Here is a 17,347-nt window from a genome sequence, read left to right as displayed (position 1 = left end):
TTGTGAGATAGTGGGAAGAATTTTTATAGTGCGCTGGAATAAACAACAAAAACCCCACCTGCCTAAGAACAGTTCATCCAAGGAAAAATCTCATCCTTGCAGTATTCAAGGTCATGGCTAGTTAAGGTTATATGACACAAGTTCTGGCCATGGCAGTCAGATCTCTTCCCAGAAGCTGCATTGTACGGGGATTTGAAGTTAGGGGAACCATCCAGAAATGTATTTTTCTCAGTGTTGTCACCTTTGGGTATTGAAGTGCAGCTCTGTGAGCACGTCTGTCTGACCTTCAGGATGCTGGCTCCTCTTCCTTCTTGCACATTCTTCAAGAATAGAAGGCAGCCTTAGCTTTGGTTTCATCTGGTTTGCCAGTAGCATGATAACTAGTAGTCTGGTGCAGCTTGCGTACCTTGGAGATATGATCACCGGATATTTCTGCTGTTGATGACTGACTGTTTGAGTAAACTGGGATAATTCAGAGGAGGAGTTAGGTTTCTTTTTCCTTTAGAAAAGAAGAAAGCATTTTGCATTGAATGCAGAATCATTTGAGATAAGCGATTAGATTACTCGGTAAAAGCATGGTAAAAATGGGAGAGATGTAATTCATTGTTTTATTTTTTTCAAGCTGCTGACATGATGTGAGAGTTGCTAATGCAGTATGAAGTACAAATGATATGCAAAATGCCCTGATAACTACCTGGGAATTCTCATTCCATCAGCAACTTTTGTGTGATCATAAATGAGACAGCTTGAAAGGCACTTGTTGCGTTTTGTATTGCGTGCATAAGTCAAACGAACTGGCCTAGATTATTTTTGATGTTTTTTTCCACATGGCTTTTATAAGCGATGGAACAATACTGAATTACTGCTCTCTTTCACGTTTAACAATTCAAGAATCACAGTGAGGAGACAAATGAGTACCTTGGTGCAAGCTGCCTAGCAATTGGGATCCTAAAAGGTAGGCTTCAGAGAGTCAGATTGGGGTGGCTGATCACCTTTGAAAATTGTTGAATGTGTATGGGCTTCAATTGTAGTATATATTTATGTTCAGATTACAGCTGGCACTCAGTGTGAATGTCTGTGAATTGTGCTTCTCTATGTCTCTGGGATTCTAGGCTCAGTCTCAGTGGTATGTATTTGGAGGGCTTGAGGCAGGATGGAGGTAATTAGGAGGAGAACCAGTTTCCTTCAGGGACTCCAGTGAGCACTGCAGATCCCTCCTTGGAGTGGTCATCAGTTGCCTGGTCAGTGCTGTCCTCCCCTGGCCCTGGTGTGCTAGGCCGCAAGCCTGGCTGTGCTGCTGGGGCCTGGTGTGGGCTGCTTCTACCTCAGTTCCTGGCTTTCATCTGTATTTCTAGAAGCTGGCAACCTCAGCAGTAGCTTGGGTATATTCAAGTCTATTCTGGACCCCATAGAGCAGTCCTGAGATTCTGTTATGTATTCTTTTCAGGTCAGGTTGCAGTGAGGGACCAGTGTTGCATTCCACCATGGCAGACAGCATGAGGTGCACAGGTGCTCCCCAGAGGGCAGCGGTCTTTCATCACAGTCTTCCTCCATAGTCTGCCTCAGGATCTGTTTCAGACAAACACAGCCACCGCACAGTCCGGCCTGAGCTCTGGGAAATAGGCTGTTCCCCCCCAGTAATGCACTGGGAGGAACTGCTGTGCTTCCAGAGTGAGCAGTGGGGGGCTGTGAGCCCAGGAGCGAGGCAGTGAGTGAATCATCTTGGTGAGTGCGGTCTGGTCTTCATCCTGGAGATGAAATGAAGATAACAGAGTCTGTCCAGAGCTTCGGGGCTTGATTCTCAGCTGTTGTAAATCAGCCCGGTTCAGTATAACTAAAGCTGCGATCTGGCTATATGACTTTATCTTTGCAGGGTACAACAGATGATTAAGTACAAATGTGTGTTGAGGTGATGTGGGCAATATGTAAGAATGAATCAGGAATGTGCCTAAAAGCCTTCTAATCTACCGTTTGTTCAATTTGTGCTGCTTATCTCTCCATCACTATTTCAGTATCTCTGTATTAATCTAGAGCGCTCTCCTTGCTGAATATGATGAATGTACAGAAGTCCAGAAAGGCTAGGAGTGGTGATGGTTTGCTGTGTTAAAAATAATTATCTAGTATTTCTAGCCCAGATGCAATTCTGAAAAGCACGAATACTGTGGGGGGTGTATGCCAGGAGAGGTCAGCAGGAGGTAGATGCTCACTAACTAATTGGACTTCTGGGATCCTGTTTAAGGAGTGCCTTTATACAAAACAACGCATGTATCCAGGGCACAGTTGCCACTCAGTCAATTGTTTCCTAAACTGACAGTTGTTTTAAGATAAGAGATGTTTTTATTTCAGTGAAACCCTTTTTCTGCAGGTCCAAAAGAGCCTGCAAAATATTATCTCATGGAAAAAATACCTTTGGGTATGCATGTGAAAAAGGTGAGCGCGTTCTGCAGCGTTAGCAGGATTGCTATGTATGCCTTCGTCTCCTTTCTGAATGCTGTGTATGAAAGAGAAAAACTAGCTTGAAATGCAAAGGATGCGAGCAACTGCGGGTTTTATCGGAAGCGGTGCAAAGTGGCCCACTGTGTATTAAGTGAGGTGATGCTGCCTGGGGGAGGCACTTCATCCTCTCCGTGTGGCTGGAATGATATAAACGTTACATGTTGACTTTTAATGAATAATCATCCGTTGTGTGTATGTGGAGGGCTTTAGAGGCTGTTGTTACAGCCTTATCTTGCACATTATGGAAAGAAGGGAGCTGCCATATTTGGTGCCTGATGTTAGAGCAGGCAAAACACCTTCACCTGCAAGCCTGGAAGGACTAAGGCTTGCTGGGTACTGAAAGAGAGCTCTGCACTGCTCAGAGAATACTAAACAAGGAGTGTCCAAGGTCAAACAAACATAGGAAAATAAAAAAGAATACAGAGTAGGCAGTAAATATTGTACTGAGGAGGCTTCTCTTTCCATCCCATGAATTTATGGCCTCAGTGCCTCTTCCTCCTGTATCGCATCACTGTTGTCCAGACCTGTCTGGGTGGTTGCACTGGCTCTTTGCACTGTTTATATAACATATGCCAGCACAGTACAAATAGCATTGTGTTGCACCTTTGAAACCTCCCCAGAGTTGTATCTCCTATCCCTCTTGTGTTGTTAGGCATTCCAGGCACTCTGATTGTCTCTCCTTTCTTCTGATGGGCCCCGTATACATCCTTCTGCCCTTCCATAGTCATCTAGAGCTGCTGTCCTCAAGAGGCCCAGAGATGGTTGGATCCTGCCATCTTCTGCAGCATTTTCCTTTTAGGCAGCTGAGTGGTGAGCAACGAAATACTGATCCTGCTGCTAGCTCTTATTGGTGTTCATCTTGTCTGGCCTTAGCTGTTTGTGACTTAGAGTACGGTCTGAACTACTTGCCTAGGGTTTCTGTACAATGAATGGGTGGAGATAGCTATGGATGTTGCTTGTGTTGAATGCCTGTCCCTTTTTTACCTCTTTTTTTTTTCTATTTGGTAGGATTAATGTGGTGGTTACAGTACTGTATTTGTTTAAAATCTATAGGAATTTGGAGTCTTATCCACGTGGCTTTACGGAAGCAATCTCTGCCAGTGAGCTCAGGAGGTGGAGGGCTGAAACCTGTTTGAGTCTGTTGGGAGACGGCTTCAGTGTCAAGGGGTTTCTGCCTTCCCTTCCAGCCCTTAATTGGCCTTATCTTCTCAAGCAAAACATACATTAAATTTAAACCAAAAAGCCTATCTCAAAACAAGATTGCTCCACTGAATATTCACATAGCGTTGCTTCATGCACTATTACAGTACTCTTGCTGCAGCGAGGGGAGGGACCCTAGAGAAGATTGGAAAAATATAAAACAAATTGCTTCCATACAGCAGTTAGTGAAGTAGATGAGTAAAATTTGTCTTGTACTTGGCCTATTTATTGCAATGGGTTTTGCATGTGGCATTGTTTGCAGGATAACTTCACATCACAGCTGATTATGCCCTTTCTCTTCTCAATACCTTCTGTTTGGATAAAACTGCCTTTTTTTTTTTCCTTTGGATTAACAAAAATTCACTACTTCTTTGTTGGATGATAGCAAAGAAGGTTTTAATTTTCTGTGCTGAAAATCACTACCAGCTGCTTAAATGCAAAATCTGTTTTGTGAGGAAAAACAGAACAAAACAAAAATTACCAGTAGCTAAAAAGTACTGCCAGAATCTGTTGTTTAACTGTATCCTTGTTGCGATTAACAACAAACCATAAAAACCTATCGGCATTCAACTCCATTTATTTTATTTCCTTTTTCATACTGCATTATTATTCTTTCAAACAGGCTTTGTGAAAGTACGAGATAGAATTAGTAATAATAAATGTATAGCAAACTATGTAAGATTATTACAGTCCTTCGTGAAGTCTATAAAAGATCTGTAGTTTTTATTAAAAGTAAACAAATTGATGTAAAATAATAGCACTGCCAGGAAAAATGTCTGTGAACATTGATTACTCACACCTCTTCAGCCACATTAATTTCTATTGCTTGTGTTTTGTGTTTGAGTACTTCCTAACTCGCTCCTGGCATGTTGTTCAGCTTGGGATCTGTACTGTTAATTTTATATTTCTCGAGAGATCCAGAGATGTGGTCCAGTGTTCAGACATACACTCTTTAGGTTATTACAGTGCAACATTCTATCGGTGTCCGAGTTTAGAAATAACCTTGGTTGGTCTTGGTTTAAACTGGCACCTGTACACTGCTGTGTGAGAGCATCGTGCCTGCAAGCACGTGGGTCTGCCTCCTCTCTAAGAGCCCACACAGCCTCTGGTGGTAATTTAGCTAATTGGCTTAAACATAGCACCTGAACTTGAATGAAATCCTGAGTGCAGGTGGAGTCTGGGGCTCCCAGTGCTACACAGCCAGCTAGTGCCAGTGTATGCAAGGTGTTTCTAACTTCTAAAAGGATGATGCTCTTTCCCTCTCCTACTTGCAAGTGGTTGAAGTGATAGGTGTGGGTATGTGCGTGCACAAATATCCTTTCCATACATATAACACATCAAACAAACACCTGAGCTGGTGATGTACTTAATGCTGTTTGGTTGCTGCAAGGGGGAGGGGGAGGGGGAGGGTGTCTCAGTTTTTTTTTACTTTTTTAGTGGTGGGAAGAGAAGATGACATGTAATGTATCCTTGTCTCCAAATTCCACCGTGTTAGGAGTAAGGTCTGTATATAAATGCAGCTAATGAAATGGGGAACTGTGTGGCCTCAAACCGTTTAAAATAATGGCACGAGCAATCTTGCTCCATTACGTCTGTGTGGAAGCAGTTCATGCTAGAGCCCTGGTTCCCCAGGGAGCCTGGGAGCCCTGATTGAATCGTACCTTCAGAATGGACAGTGGAGATGAGTTTTTGTAGAGCAGATGACAAATCTTACTCAACAGAAACTACACTGCTCAGGTGGAGGGTTGTCCTCAGCCCATAAATACATTTTCCTTTCTTTTTCTTTTGTTGCTCTTTCTCAAGCCTTTCAACAAATGCACATGCCTAGGATTCATGTTTCCTTGAAGCCCTGAGATGCTGCACATGCTGGAATACCAGTAGTGAAGTTGTTCCGTAGTGCAATGTCTTCGGGTTTTCATCCTTGCAGTGTTTATGATTCAGTGCGAAGACTTAAATTAATGGGTGGCACCCCAACATCACAAGTTCTGTCTTGTTTTCTTGCATACTTACTTCAAGCTCAAAGAGGGAAGGTTTAGTTTGGATGTTAGGGGGAAGTTATTCACAGAGAGAGTGGTGAGGTGCTGGCACAGGCTGCCCAGAGAGGCTGTGGATGCTCCGTCCCTGGAGGTGTTCAAGACCAGGTTGGATGGGGCCCTGGGTAACCTGGTCTAGTACCAGATCTGGAGGTTGGTGGTCCTGCGTGTGGCAGGGAGGTTGGAACTTGATGATCGTTGGTGTCACTTCCAAGCCAAACTGTTCTTTGATTCTATGATACTTTCACCTAAAATTTTAATGGAAATGCATGGAAATTTTCGTGATTCCTGTGAAGCATCAAGAGGTCCTATTAGCAAGGGATGGCCAAGTGCTGGCCTGGTTGTTTTGAGAATGAGCTTCCTTTTTATCTTGTTGCAGTGTGCTTCTAAGAAGCTGTAGGAAGGCACGTGACAAATGATTTTGACATAGGCTGAAGAGCTGTTGTTTGATTTTGCTGCAGTGCACCCATGTGAGTGGTGCCTATTACTGGTGGGAGGATTATTGTATGGAGGGGCCTTCCCTTTGGGACCAGTGGGCAAGAAGCACTTATTTTCACACTGCTGCCATTCAGTTATGATCTGGATGAGAATCCTGAAAATATGCAATGTTTCTGCACTCGGCTGAAGATTCACTATGGATTTTAAGTCTACTTTCAGTTTCTGTGGAAAAAGTAGTTGGGCAATATTTCTGCATTCTGGGGGAGCTGCTGTGCACCACACGGCAATGTGATACATCTCGACTCTCGCAGAGGGAGAAAAAATAACGTTTTTTCTGACAAAGACTCATAATATTTAAATATAAATACATCTGACAAAAGTGTGACTGCTTGCATATCAGGATAGGACAGTACTCTGCTATAATCATGAAGGCTGGCTAGGAGAAACAAGGATCAGAATTAAGTAGAACGCTGCAGAAATCAGCTTGCAGGCTGCTGGCCTGTATCAAGAGGGAACAGGACTTCCGCAAGACAAATAGCAGTTCACAAATGCTTATCTAGCAAAAGCACATTGAACAAAATAAACTTGACTCTTTCCAGTGACTGTTTCATGCTGATGAGAAAACTTGGTGACGTCTTCAAAGATGGAAAACAACAGGGAAGAGAGAAACTTGGGAGGGAGAGAGGAGGAGAGCTGGAGATGCAAATCTGGAAGAGGAGGATCATGAGGCAATGAGTCTGCAGCTTCACCGTGAATCTTTTCAGCCCTTGTTCTTCCCTGCGAGGACCCAGGATTGTTGATGGGCATGTGTGTGATGAATGGAGCAGCAAGGTGCGTGGACCTGAGTCTCCCTGGACACACTGAATCACCTTGCTCTGTCTCTGTGCTTTGTGCTTTCTCTAGTGGCATGGGGAAAAGCAGACTCAGCTTCAGAGAAGCTCTCAGTGTTATATGTACTCTTCAGATAAAGCCCTTTACTCACCGACGTTCAATCTGAGAGCATTGTTTGTGTGCAGCCTTTCCCAGCCTTCCCATGGCTTCACAGGATATCGTGATTTCAACAGAATAAATACTGCAAATCCAGGGAATTAAGACTTAAGGTTTACTTTATACTAAAGCTTAACTAGAAGGTTATTTTGCTGCATAGTTCTATCATATTGGGAAATTAATTAGAAGCATAAAGAGGAGGTAGGTGCTTCTCGCTCCCGTGTAGCATGGAAACACATAGGTGAACTTCAAAGTGAAGGTAATGGTGCTGCTGAATTTCCTGAGGTTGGAGGGTGAAGCAGTATTTTAGGACTATTAATTGTCTCCAGCTTTGGTATATTTCATTGGCAGCAGCATGTGAACACAGCCCACAGACGTGGGTTTCAAAGGTTTCAGCCTTGAGATTTGTTCTGCAAGTTTGGAGAGGGAAGGAGAAGGTGCACTTGAAAGAACTTTGATATTCTGCAGAGCTCACTGCATTGAAGAAAAAAAATCCTCATATGGCAAATGCTATGTATCAATGTATAGAGACCATTAAATTTGTATGCCATTTCAAAAACATGATGTTTTAAGTGCATAATTGCAAAGTATCTCATGCTTTCATAATCAGCTTTGCCAGGGTAAAATGCAGTTGAACTCAGTGAAGTACAATATTTGTCCAAGAGTGTTAGACGGTGGGTTCTTTTAATCACAGCTGCAATGAAGAACTCATTTCTCATCTCAGGTTTTTTTTCTGGCTTAGTTTCCTTTGGTGCTGAAGAAGGGATGGCTGCTGGTTTGGGGATCGCGTAGTGTTCCTGTCTTGAGAGGCATGGTGAAACTCTGGGTAATGCAAAGGCTCTTGAAGTTGTGACTCATCATCTCAAACCATATTAGGATTTGGATTTCAGTTGTGTTAAGGGTAATAATTATGTATAAAACGCATTGCTGAACAGTTTGTGCATTTGGCGTGGATATGAGCTGCTCTGACTGCAGGCTCATAATTTTTAAAGAGATGCATATATAAAAGTCAGAATCCCCAAAATCTGTCACTATCAGTTTGAAGAGTTGTACTTCTTAGCACACTACGATGCTGGAAACCCTTGTGCACTGTTAAGACTGAAGAACTTAGTCTTTCTGTATTCCAGTGGCCATCTCCTTCTTTTGATTGAGCAGGAAATGTTAATTGGGACATCTTAATTTAAAAAAAATTAAATTTAATTGTTCGTAAAGCCAGGAAAACATGTATTTATGTGATCAAGGAAGTGCTCTGTGCAGGATTCCTCTCTGGATGTTGGAAGCTGGGGGCTCAGTGCTGCTGCAGAGGGACTGGAATGAGACCCTTTGGTTGGAAGGAGGGGAAGCTGTGCTTTAGTACAAGGTTTCCAAAAGTGGGGAAGAAAAATAGCATTGATGTTGCTATCTTTCATGTGTGTTTTTGTCATGTTTTTTGGTTTTCCTATTTTGTGCTGCTTGGTTGCTGATCTTCCTTCCAACCTTCCAGCCCAAGCATCTACTTAATTTCAATCGTTTTGACAGCACCCTCTTACCTGCTGTTAGCAAGTCTCATGTAATCCAACCAGCAGTGAACAGATTGGTATTTCTGCTTCCTGATTTCTCTTGAGGGTGAGCCCCTCTCTTCAAAGAAAAATGTAGTATTTTGGTAGTTTTAGAATCTTCTGTGTAGGGTTTCTGTTCTCCTGGAAATATAAAACTTGAAACTGACCATAGGGGTGAAGCTCAGTTGTTTTTCAGTCCTCCACTTTTCCTCCATACCAGTCCTGGCCTCTACCAGACTAAGACTTCCTCCTTTGGCTTTCAACTTGTACAAAAATAAAAAGTGGGAATTTTATTTTCATTTATTTGTTTACTATATTGTTTATTGTTAAATAAGTCACAGAGGCACAGGAAGAGGAACTGAATACGCAGCTTGTTGTTGTTGAAAGTTTCCGGGTAAGAAATTTCCTTGCATCGCAGAGCCTCTTCCCCAGAGACTAAGCGGCATCTGTGATTGACAGTTTAATCTCAGAAGGTATTCGACTCCTACTATGAACAGCAGAGAACAAGATGCATCAGCTAAACGTGTTCATTCTCCAAGGGGTTGCAGGGCAGGTGAACAGCAGGCAGCAGCAGGTGGGTTGTGCAGAAAGCATTACCCCAAATGCTGCGGAGGAGGTGACCAGCGCCCCGAGGAGAGGAGCAGAGCTGGAACTCACCCTGCAGACTCCCACCATCTTAGGAGGTTTGAAGTGTTGGAGGACTGAAATATTTCCGTGTAGTACAAAGAGAAGAACTTTTTACCCATCTCAGGAGCGCTCTATTCAAAAGCCGCTTTTGTCAAAGCAAGATTTGCTTCTTACATTGATGAGTCTGTTTTTATATTTACCCCCTGCTGTGCTGCCCACTGTGTGTAGGAGCAGAGGGCAGATGCAGGAGCTGCCCTCAGCATTTGGTAGCATACCCAGGGGCTGCCTGCAGTCCTCTGCCTCCCACCAAGTTGGCCCTGTTGTTCCAAAGACCAGGCTGGCCACTGGCTCCGTGCGAGTGTTTAGAGCAACTGGTTTAAAAAGAAAATGTGTATATATATGTATATATTTATAGCAGTGAATTATTGAAGGGCTGGTGGCCAGCAGCCACTGTCTGAAGTCTCTCTTTTGGAGCATGTGAAGATTTATGGACAGATTAAGGAAGAGCTGAAACACGTTGTCAAGTGGTGGTCCAGCTGACTTGGCTGCCAGAGCGCGCCTCTGAGTTTTAAGGTCTTTTTTAGCAACTGAAATGTATTCCTGGGGGAGGTTGAAGTGGTCAGAAGGGTTTTATTTCTTTTTTTTGATGCTTGCTGAAGTCCCACATACTGAAAGGGATGTATGAAATTGGATGGAGCACTCACATTTTTGTTCTTTCATTATTTTTTCAACATCTATTAGAAGGAAGAGTCTGTTTAGTTTCTTTTTGTCTTCTCCCCTGTGGCTGAATCTTTCACGGCAAAGAAATGCACTTTCTAATTCTAATCCTCGATATATGCCTTTGAATGGTAATTTCCGTGCTTTCCTGGTAAATACAGATTTTTCTTTTCAGAGAGCATTTATTTGAATACTATTTTAAAATAAAATTGAAATTCCATCTTTGTGTAATTAAAATGTGTGAAAACAGAAGGAAATCAGATAGGGATAATGGACCTGGCATGTCATTTCCCCTTTTATTCTTTGTAGGTATTTAATAAATAAGAAATCCGCAACAAAATACCCTTGGAGAGCAAGGATGTGTCTGAGGCAGCGAGGGATAAGGACTTTAATCTCTAATATAAATGGAGACTTTTTTTTTCTCTAACAGCACAAAGAGGTCACTCTGAGACCCTGGCACTTGAGTTTCCTTGTGTGGTATAGATTTTGAAATTGCAGTGCAATTCCTCACTTTTTAATAAGCAGGAAAATGCATGAGAACTTTGACAAGTTAGCATTGCTATCCAGTGACCTATCTAGGGGTGAAAAAGGAGGTAAAAACCTATGAGAGTAGGATGATTAATTGGATAAAATGTTGTACCATAGAAAAACAACATGAAGTCCTGTTTAAAACATGTCTCAGCTGGTAGAACCCGCATCTTTTGTTCATGGGGCTGAAGACTGCTGCAATCCATCACAAGGTACAGAATAGCCTGCTCTTCAGTTCGAGGTGTATCCATAGTTAGTTTCTTGTAGTCTTAACATAAATATTGACTAAAAAGAAGCAAATGAGGTTTAAATTTCTCTTAAATCCAGACGAAGTATATAATTACTTAATTTTATCCTTTCCAACAGGAGAAATATTGCATTTTGTCTTTTGTTTCCCTTCCTCATTACCCACTGTCCCAACTTTGCAGACATTTAGGATACTTGTGTGTTTTGGGTTTCACTGAACCTTTTTTCTTGCCTAGCCTTCTACTTGCTCTTACATCCTTAAAATGCAGATTAAATAGGTAATTTTTCTTTTGCATTGTTGTGCTTGCCTGCAAAATGCGTGAATTCCATCAGGATTGGGCTGCAAGTTAACATTTGATCTTGTTAGGCATTTGATTTGAACATGTTTTATGCATGGAAAAATGGGGGGAAAAGTCTCAGACTTGCGGACATGTAATGAGCTTGCTGCAATACAAATGATAGTGGGTGCCTGTTGTATCATGTCTGTTCCCAATTTTCTTTGAAGTACTGTTTTTCATTGCTACTTTTGTTGTTCTGGTGTCATAATGGCATAGCTGGGAGCTGTAATTTGCAACATTTTCTTTCAGAGCAAGCCACACAAATGTACTTGGGCTGTTCAGATGTACTGCTTCAAGGTGGCTTTGACAGCAAGTCGATGCTTGAGTGTCCACTGAGACATGGGCGGGAGATTGGATTGGAGGCTGGGACAGGAGCAGGGAGAAGTGGGTCAGAAGCATGCAAAGCTGTGGGGTGCTGTTCAGCCCACGCTTACTTCTCCCAGGGGACTCAGAGCTCTGCATGTGCTTCTCTTCACTGCAAAAGAAGCTACGCAGTAAAATGTGAAGATTATTCTAAAAGTACTTTGGCAAATGAGAAAACTGGTTTAAAAATAGGGGCAAATTTGGGAAAAAAAGAAGTGTTGCTTGTTTTCATTTCCTCATCAAAAGCGTGAAACAAAACAAGCATTGGCATATCTCCAGATCTGTAGTAGTTATTTTCCTCTTCAATCCTCTTTAGGACCAAATGAACAGAGCACTACTTGTTCTCCAGCTTTAGCCCAAGTTGACTAAACCTTCTTATAGCTCATTAGAAAGTTAAGCTTATTCTTGGGCCTTCATTGAACTGTTTGTTTAATGTGCTTTCTCTTTATTTTTTTTCCTTTTCAGTCCGTTCAGACTGTTAGCAGCATGTAATGCTGGGAGTGTATAGGTACTTGTCACAGAATTGTGGAACAGTTGAGGTTGGAAAAGACCACCAAGGTCACCAACTCCAACCTCAGCCCATTCACGCCATCCCCACTGGCCATGCCCCTCGGTGTCAGATCTCCATGGTTCTCAAACACCTCCAGGGATGGTGACCCCATCACCTCCCTGGGCAACCTGTGCCTCTGCATCCATGCTCTTCTGGAGAAGAAATTCTTCTTAATATCCAACCTGAACCTCCCACAGTGGTCCTCTAATGCCAAACAACTGTACGTTTCCTTGTCCCCCTTCATTGCCGTATACTCCTGTATCAAATCACTTACTTTAATCCTTACATAAATACATTCAGTTATTAAATAAATTAGTATAACCCATTTTACTCTTTTGTGCGTGCTGCGGTGCACAAGTGGAGTCAGGTAACACTGGGTGAAACCACATGTGTAAATTAAACATTTGGCTGTGTACATTAAAAGCATTATTTGACTCTGTGAGCAAAGGACGTTGAGGTTTGTTATTGTAACTGGAATGAGGTAAAGCAAAGTGAAACCCCCAGTTTCCACTGGGGATTTGAGAAACATCTACTTCTGCAGCTTTAAGCAGTTTGGAAAATGTCTTTACTTTTTAGCTGAATTCAGCCCTAAGGGCAAATGAGTGGCAGCCAAATTAACACGACAGTCTCTAAAGGCTCTGAATGAATTTCAGATCCTCTTTTGAAATAGCTGTGCAACAGTATTTATCTGGAGGACAATAGTGATGATAGTTTTGGTAAGAAAAAAAGAATGTATTTTCAGTAGATTTTTTTCCAAAATATATATTAAGTTGAGTAATAAAATTACTTGTATGTAGTAGTAGTTTTTATAGCAGTAGTTAACACCTGAGAAAACTGTGAAGTAACATGGGAGTTCTTTTATTGGGTACCCGAAGGCAACTGAAACATGCTGTTGTTTGCATTGTGCATGTAACAAAAAAAAAGGGGAATTAACTTCTGTCTGAAGGGACAAAGATCATCCCATCCTGGGCAGGACAGGGAGCATGGTGGTTGTTCCTGGTGCCTTGTCTTCACTGTTGGCTGATGGATTGCCTGAGGCTCTGCCATTAAATGCTGTTTTACTGCTTGTTTATCTGTGTAAGGCAAACAACCATGAGTTCAGGCTTTGGACTGATGTACAGGTTGCACACAGAATCTGCTGTTTTCAGAAGCTCACAGCGATTAAAATCCTGAATGTTTAATAAGATGCAGGTAGATAACTTTCTCTGGTATTTTAGGTGATGGTGGAAGTTGCTGAAAAGCTGCTGAGGGAATTAAGGGAAAGGGCAGCTTATTGTTGATGAGGACAGAGTGGCTGGTGAGAGGAGGACATTGTGTCTCGGCGGCGTTGGTATGAGTCCTTGTTTCCTCCCCTTGGCACTGCCAGGTATTTGGACCTTACTTGGGTCAAATGCCTGGGAAAACGCTGCACATAAAAGCTATCTTCAAAAATGAAATAACTGTGATTCTCTTCTTCCCAGGTATCTGTAAGAATAAATCTGTTAAAGATGTTATGGATACCGCAGCATCGAGGCCAGTAAGACCCAAAACCAGGGGGGTTGTAACGTGCCGGGAGCTGGGAATGGAAGGTGGCTTTTGTAGCTAGCTGGAACTTTGCATGTAGGAGCCTGTACCCGCACAGCAAGAACAAAACTGCTGCTCTCCTTACCTTCCTAAAGCTGCACAAGGCAGCTGAATCAGAAGAGAAAAGCTTTTTGAATTTTTCCCTATTTCTTTATCTCAGGGTAAAATAAAGCACTGAGGTATGCAGAGTGTCCTGGGCAGCCACTGATTCCTCTGCCAGCGATCTCAGCAGTGCAGAGAAGCCAATCTTTCTCCATGAGAAATCTGAGTGTTAATAATTTCTGGCAAGTGTTGTGCTGAAGCAGACAATTTCAGCAGACAGCCAGGCGTGTTGAGAAGTTACACTGGACAGTGCAAGGAAAATACTTCATTCATGTTTGAATTCTTCGCCTCTTTGCAGCCTCCCGGGGCAGCGGTGCGATCCAGGGCAGATGTGTTTCACACTGCTGCTTTCCTGTGGAAATGCCTCCAGCAATGTTCTGATACTTGGTGGATGTTTATTTATGTGAGAATACCCCCGGGGCAGTGGGATTTCTTTTTTTTCTCCCTCCTTTTTTATTTTTTCATTTTTTTCTTTTTTCTCCTTTAAGTGAATGAAAATGATAAAGATGACCAGCCTTAATCCTACCTAATGATGGGATATATGGTCTCCTGTTGTCGTTAGATGGATGTCAGCTGTAGGGCAGGAATACTTGGTGAGGTGTTGGCACAGGCTGCCCAGGGAGGTGGTGGAGGTCATTGTCCCTGGAGGTGTTTGAGAAAAGAGTGGATGTTGCACTGAGGGATGTGGGTTAGGCTGGTCACAGGCATGGGCTGATGGTTGGACTGGATGATCTTATTGGTCTTTCTAACCTTAACGATTCTATCAGTCGAGCCCATCAAAAAGGTGTGTTTGATGGCTAAATGTAAGCCTAGCTTGTTATTTTTTGTTATATTTAAAAAGAGACCTTTTTTTTTTCCTTCACGTCTTGCTCCAATATTTCTATGTACTGTTTTTCTTCGTGATATTTTAAAGCTGTTTTGTAAATGCAGGTTAGAAATGTGGTCGACTGAAAAACTGGGAGTTATGACAAAGGAAAAACATTGACTGCGTTTTCAGTGCAGTTTTATAAGAACAGTTAACGTGAGGATAAGCAAGATGGGCTAAAGATCCCAGCATTTCCGTATGTTGTGTCTCAGTTTAGAAAGAACAAATGTGTTGTAACTAAGAAAAATATCTCACTGGAAAATGTTGGCCATTGCCTGACAGCCAGGGGGGTTTCTCAAATAGCAGTACCACAGAGGGATCTTTCCTCCCTGGCAGACACAAATGTGTGAGAAATTACTATCTTTGCTATGAAAAATATTATTTAATATATTGCTTGTATCTGGGAAGACCTTTCCTTATACTTTAGGGATGATGTCTTAGGGATCTACCTTATTGATTCGCCTCTTAAGTCTAAGCTACTCTTGAGTAAGTGCCTGTGTGTGGGCTCTGGGATAACAAGCTGTTGTATCCCAGTTAATCCACAGTGTCTGCCCACAGGTAAATACAAGGTAATGCAAGGCTGCGTAGCTCAGGGTTCTGAAAACATTTGTAATCAGAAATATATTTTTGATCCCAATATAGTTCTAGTCTGGCTAGCTGCTAGGGTTTATAGAGCTGTTTTAATAGGATATAAACACACAATGAAGGGTGTTTCAATCTTTCATATTCTGAAGCAATGCATGCTTGTGCAACAGATATTCCTGAAAATTAATGGAAGTAGTAGAATAGTTCTCGTTTTAAGATATAATGTATTCGGAGCAATACGAGATCAATGCAGTGCTGTTCAGTGCTGTGTAAATATTTGTATATAAATAGAGCAGTCCCTTTAAACAACTCCGGGTAGAGTAGGTTTTTCTTTGTGCAAAGATTGTGCATGTAACAGTTTTCATCTACCCCTTTAGCAATACATTCACGTTTTAATTTAATTTTCCCTGCACTGCGTTCGTACAAGGCAGCAGTGGTGGTGGAGGCAGTCAGCATTTCTCACTACATGAAAACAATGTAAATGCTCAGAGGTGTTAGGTAGGTGACACTTTGCCTGTTGTTCTTTTCCCTCTCTTTCTGACGGACGTGCGATTGATACCATTGCCCAACTTCCAGGAAGATGCTGTCTGGCAGTTCATGCTTCATGAAGACATTTCTAATCAAGTTTGAAAAGCTGCGAAGTGAATAGATCAAATTTCACTATGAAAATGGATATTCTTTCACAGCTAACTTATTTTTTTTAAATAATGAGATGTCGAGATGCGACGCACTTTAAAATGGATGCCCTTCAGATATTTAGATTTTAACAGCATTTGTATGTGATGTGATACTGGATTTCCATTTCCCTCTTTTTACTTAGTACAAAAGTGAAAGTGACACATTGCTGTAATATTTCCAGATTACTGCATTATTCTCGTGAGGTGGTTGGGTGCTATGCATCTTCCCTGGCAACTTTGAATAACTGTTGTTAATGACTTAAATTACAAAGAGTTCTTCCTTTAAAAGGCAACAAATAAATCTGTGCCGCAGAAGCACTTTCTGAGAGCAGTATCCAGCCGTGTGCATGAAGTTTACTCTTGCCCAAACAGGATTGTATGAAAGATTGGTGCCTTAGCTGAGTTGTGAGGCTTTCCTACTACTTCTTGCTGTAATTTCCTGTTGCTCTTGCCTTACGTCATGTGAGATGGCAATGAACCGGCTGTCCTAGAGTCTGATACGAGATGTTTTGTCAACAGCTGGTGGTAGCTTTGACTGGGGTGTGATTGAAATACCAATAGCTGCTCCCACTGCTGCCAATAGCATGGCGGTAGGAGCGGCTTCCAGGGCTGCTCAGCAGAGGCACAGCACGTCCCAAGTGGAAAATTTGCTGTCTGTGGCACTTCTGCTGAACGAGACTGAAGTTCCTGCTCCTGCTAGTTGTAGCTGAGAGGCATCCATACAGATTTGTTACCTCCAACGGTGTGACGTAATTAACAGGAGCTGTGATCTAGCCCTTAAGTACCTCCTAAAATTAAGCCACTTTGAGTATAACTTTTAAGCCAATGACAGATGAGATTAAAGTCCCGCTTTAGGAAATGCAGAGTGGCTATTTTTGTTGTTTTTTTTTTGATTCCCATTTACATGCTATCTGGTTGTGCACAAATGAGCATATCAGAGGGAATCCCACAATGTAGGTCCCTTCTGGAAAGAGATGCTGTGCATTGGCTAAGAGAAAGTACTGAGATATTACATCTTTTTCTGACTATGTTCAATGTGAAAATAAAATCAGTAGAGTAGCAGACAGAATTGTTACTGAGGCTGGTGTGAGATTCACAGATGGAACAGAAGTTTTTTGTTTTTATAGGACAGCATGAGGCTGTTAAGTGCTCCTATACAATGAAAATCCTTCTGAAGTCCCCAGAATTGGTTTTCCTTTGTATGGTTGTGCTTCATTTTCTTGCATTGCCTTTTTGCACGTGAAGCTAAATTTTGCCTCAAGTGTAATGCTTGGAAGAGTTCTCTTATTTGTAAAGGGCCAAGGAAGATTTTTTGTTTATTATTTGAATGATCAGGCTAAATAAGCTTGTATAAAAGGTGAGCGTTACAGACTAGAGATGATACTGGGAATGGAGGGTTTAGACCTGACTGTGCAGGATGATAGCTGGCTCTGGCTAATTAAATCAACCCTGTAGCTGATTATTAAGGCTCCAGATGTGTTTCAGTACCCATTG

At 42.1% G+C, this 17,347-nt stretch overlaps 1 protein-coding gene across 10 annotated transcripts in view; it reads left to right on the top strand.

The window, feature by feature from the left end:
* The window catches only part of SGCD (sarcoglycan delta), a 410,388-nt gene that overhangs the window by 168,767 nt on the left and 224,274 nt on the right, over positions 1 to 17,347 (top strand). Inside the window, exon 1 of one of the 10 annotated variants that reach the window (XM_021410214.1) lies at positions 6,823 to 6,998. The exons of the other annotated variants lie outside the window; for them this stretch is intronic. The gene's annotated coding sequence lies outside the window, so the exon portion shown is untranslated. Of the gene's footprint in view, positions 1 to 6,822; positions 6,999 to 17,347 lie in introns of those variants that run through there. 10 annotated transcript variants of the gene reach the window in all.

The sequence above is a fragment of the Numida meleagris genome, chromosome 12 (genome assembly GCF_002078875.1).
Source record: "Numida meleagris isolate 19003 breed g44 Domestic line chromosome 12, NumMel1.0, whole genome shotgun sequence".
Classification (NCBI taxonomy): Eukaryota; Metazoa; Chordata; class Aves; order Galliformes; family Numididae; genus Numida; species Numida meleagris.
Note: the sequence above shows the minus strand (reverse complement) of the source record. Positions and strands in the feature narration are given on the sequence as shown.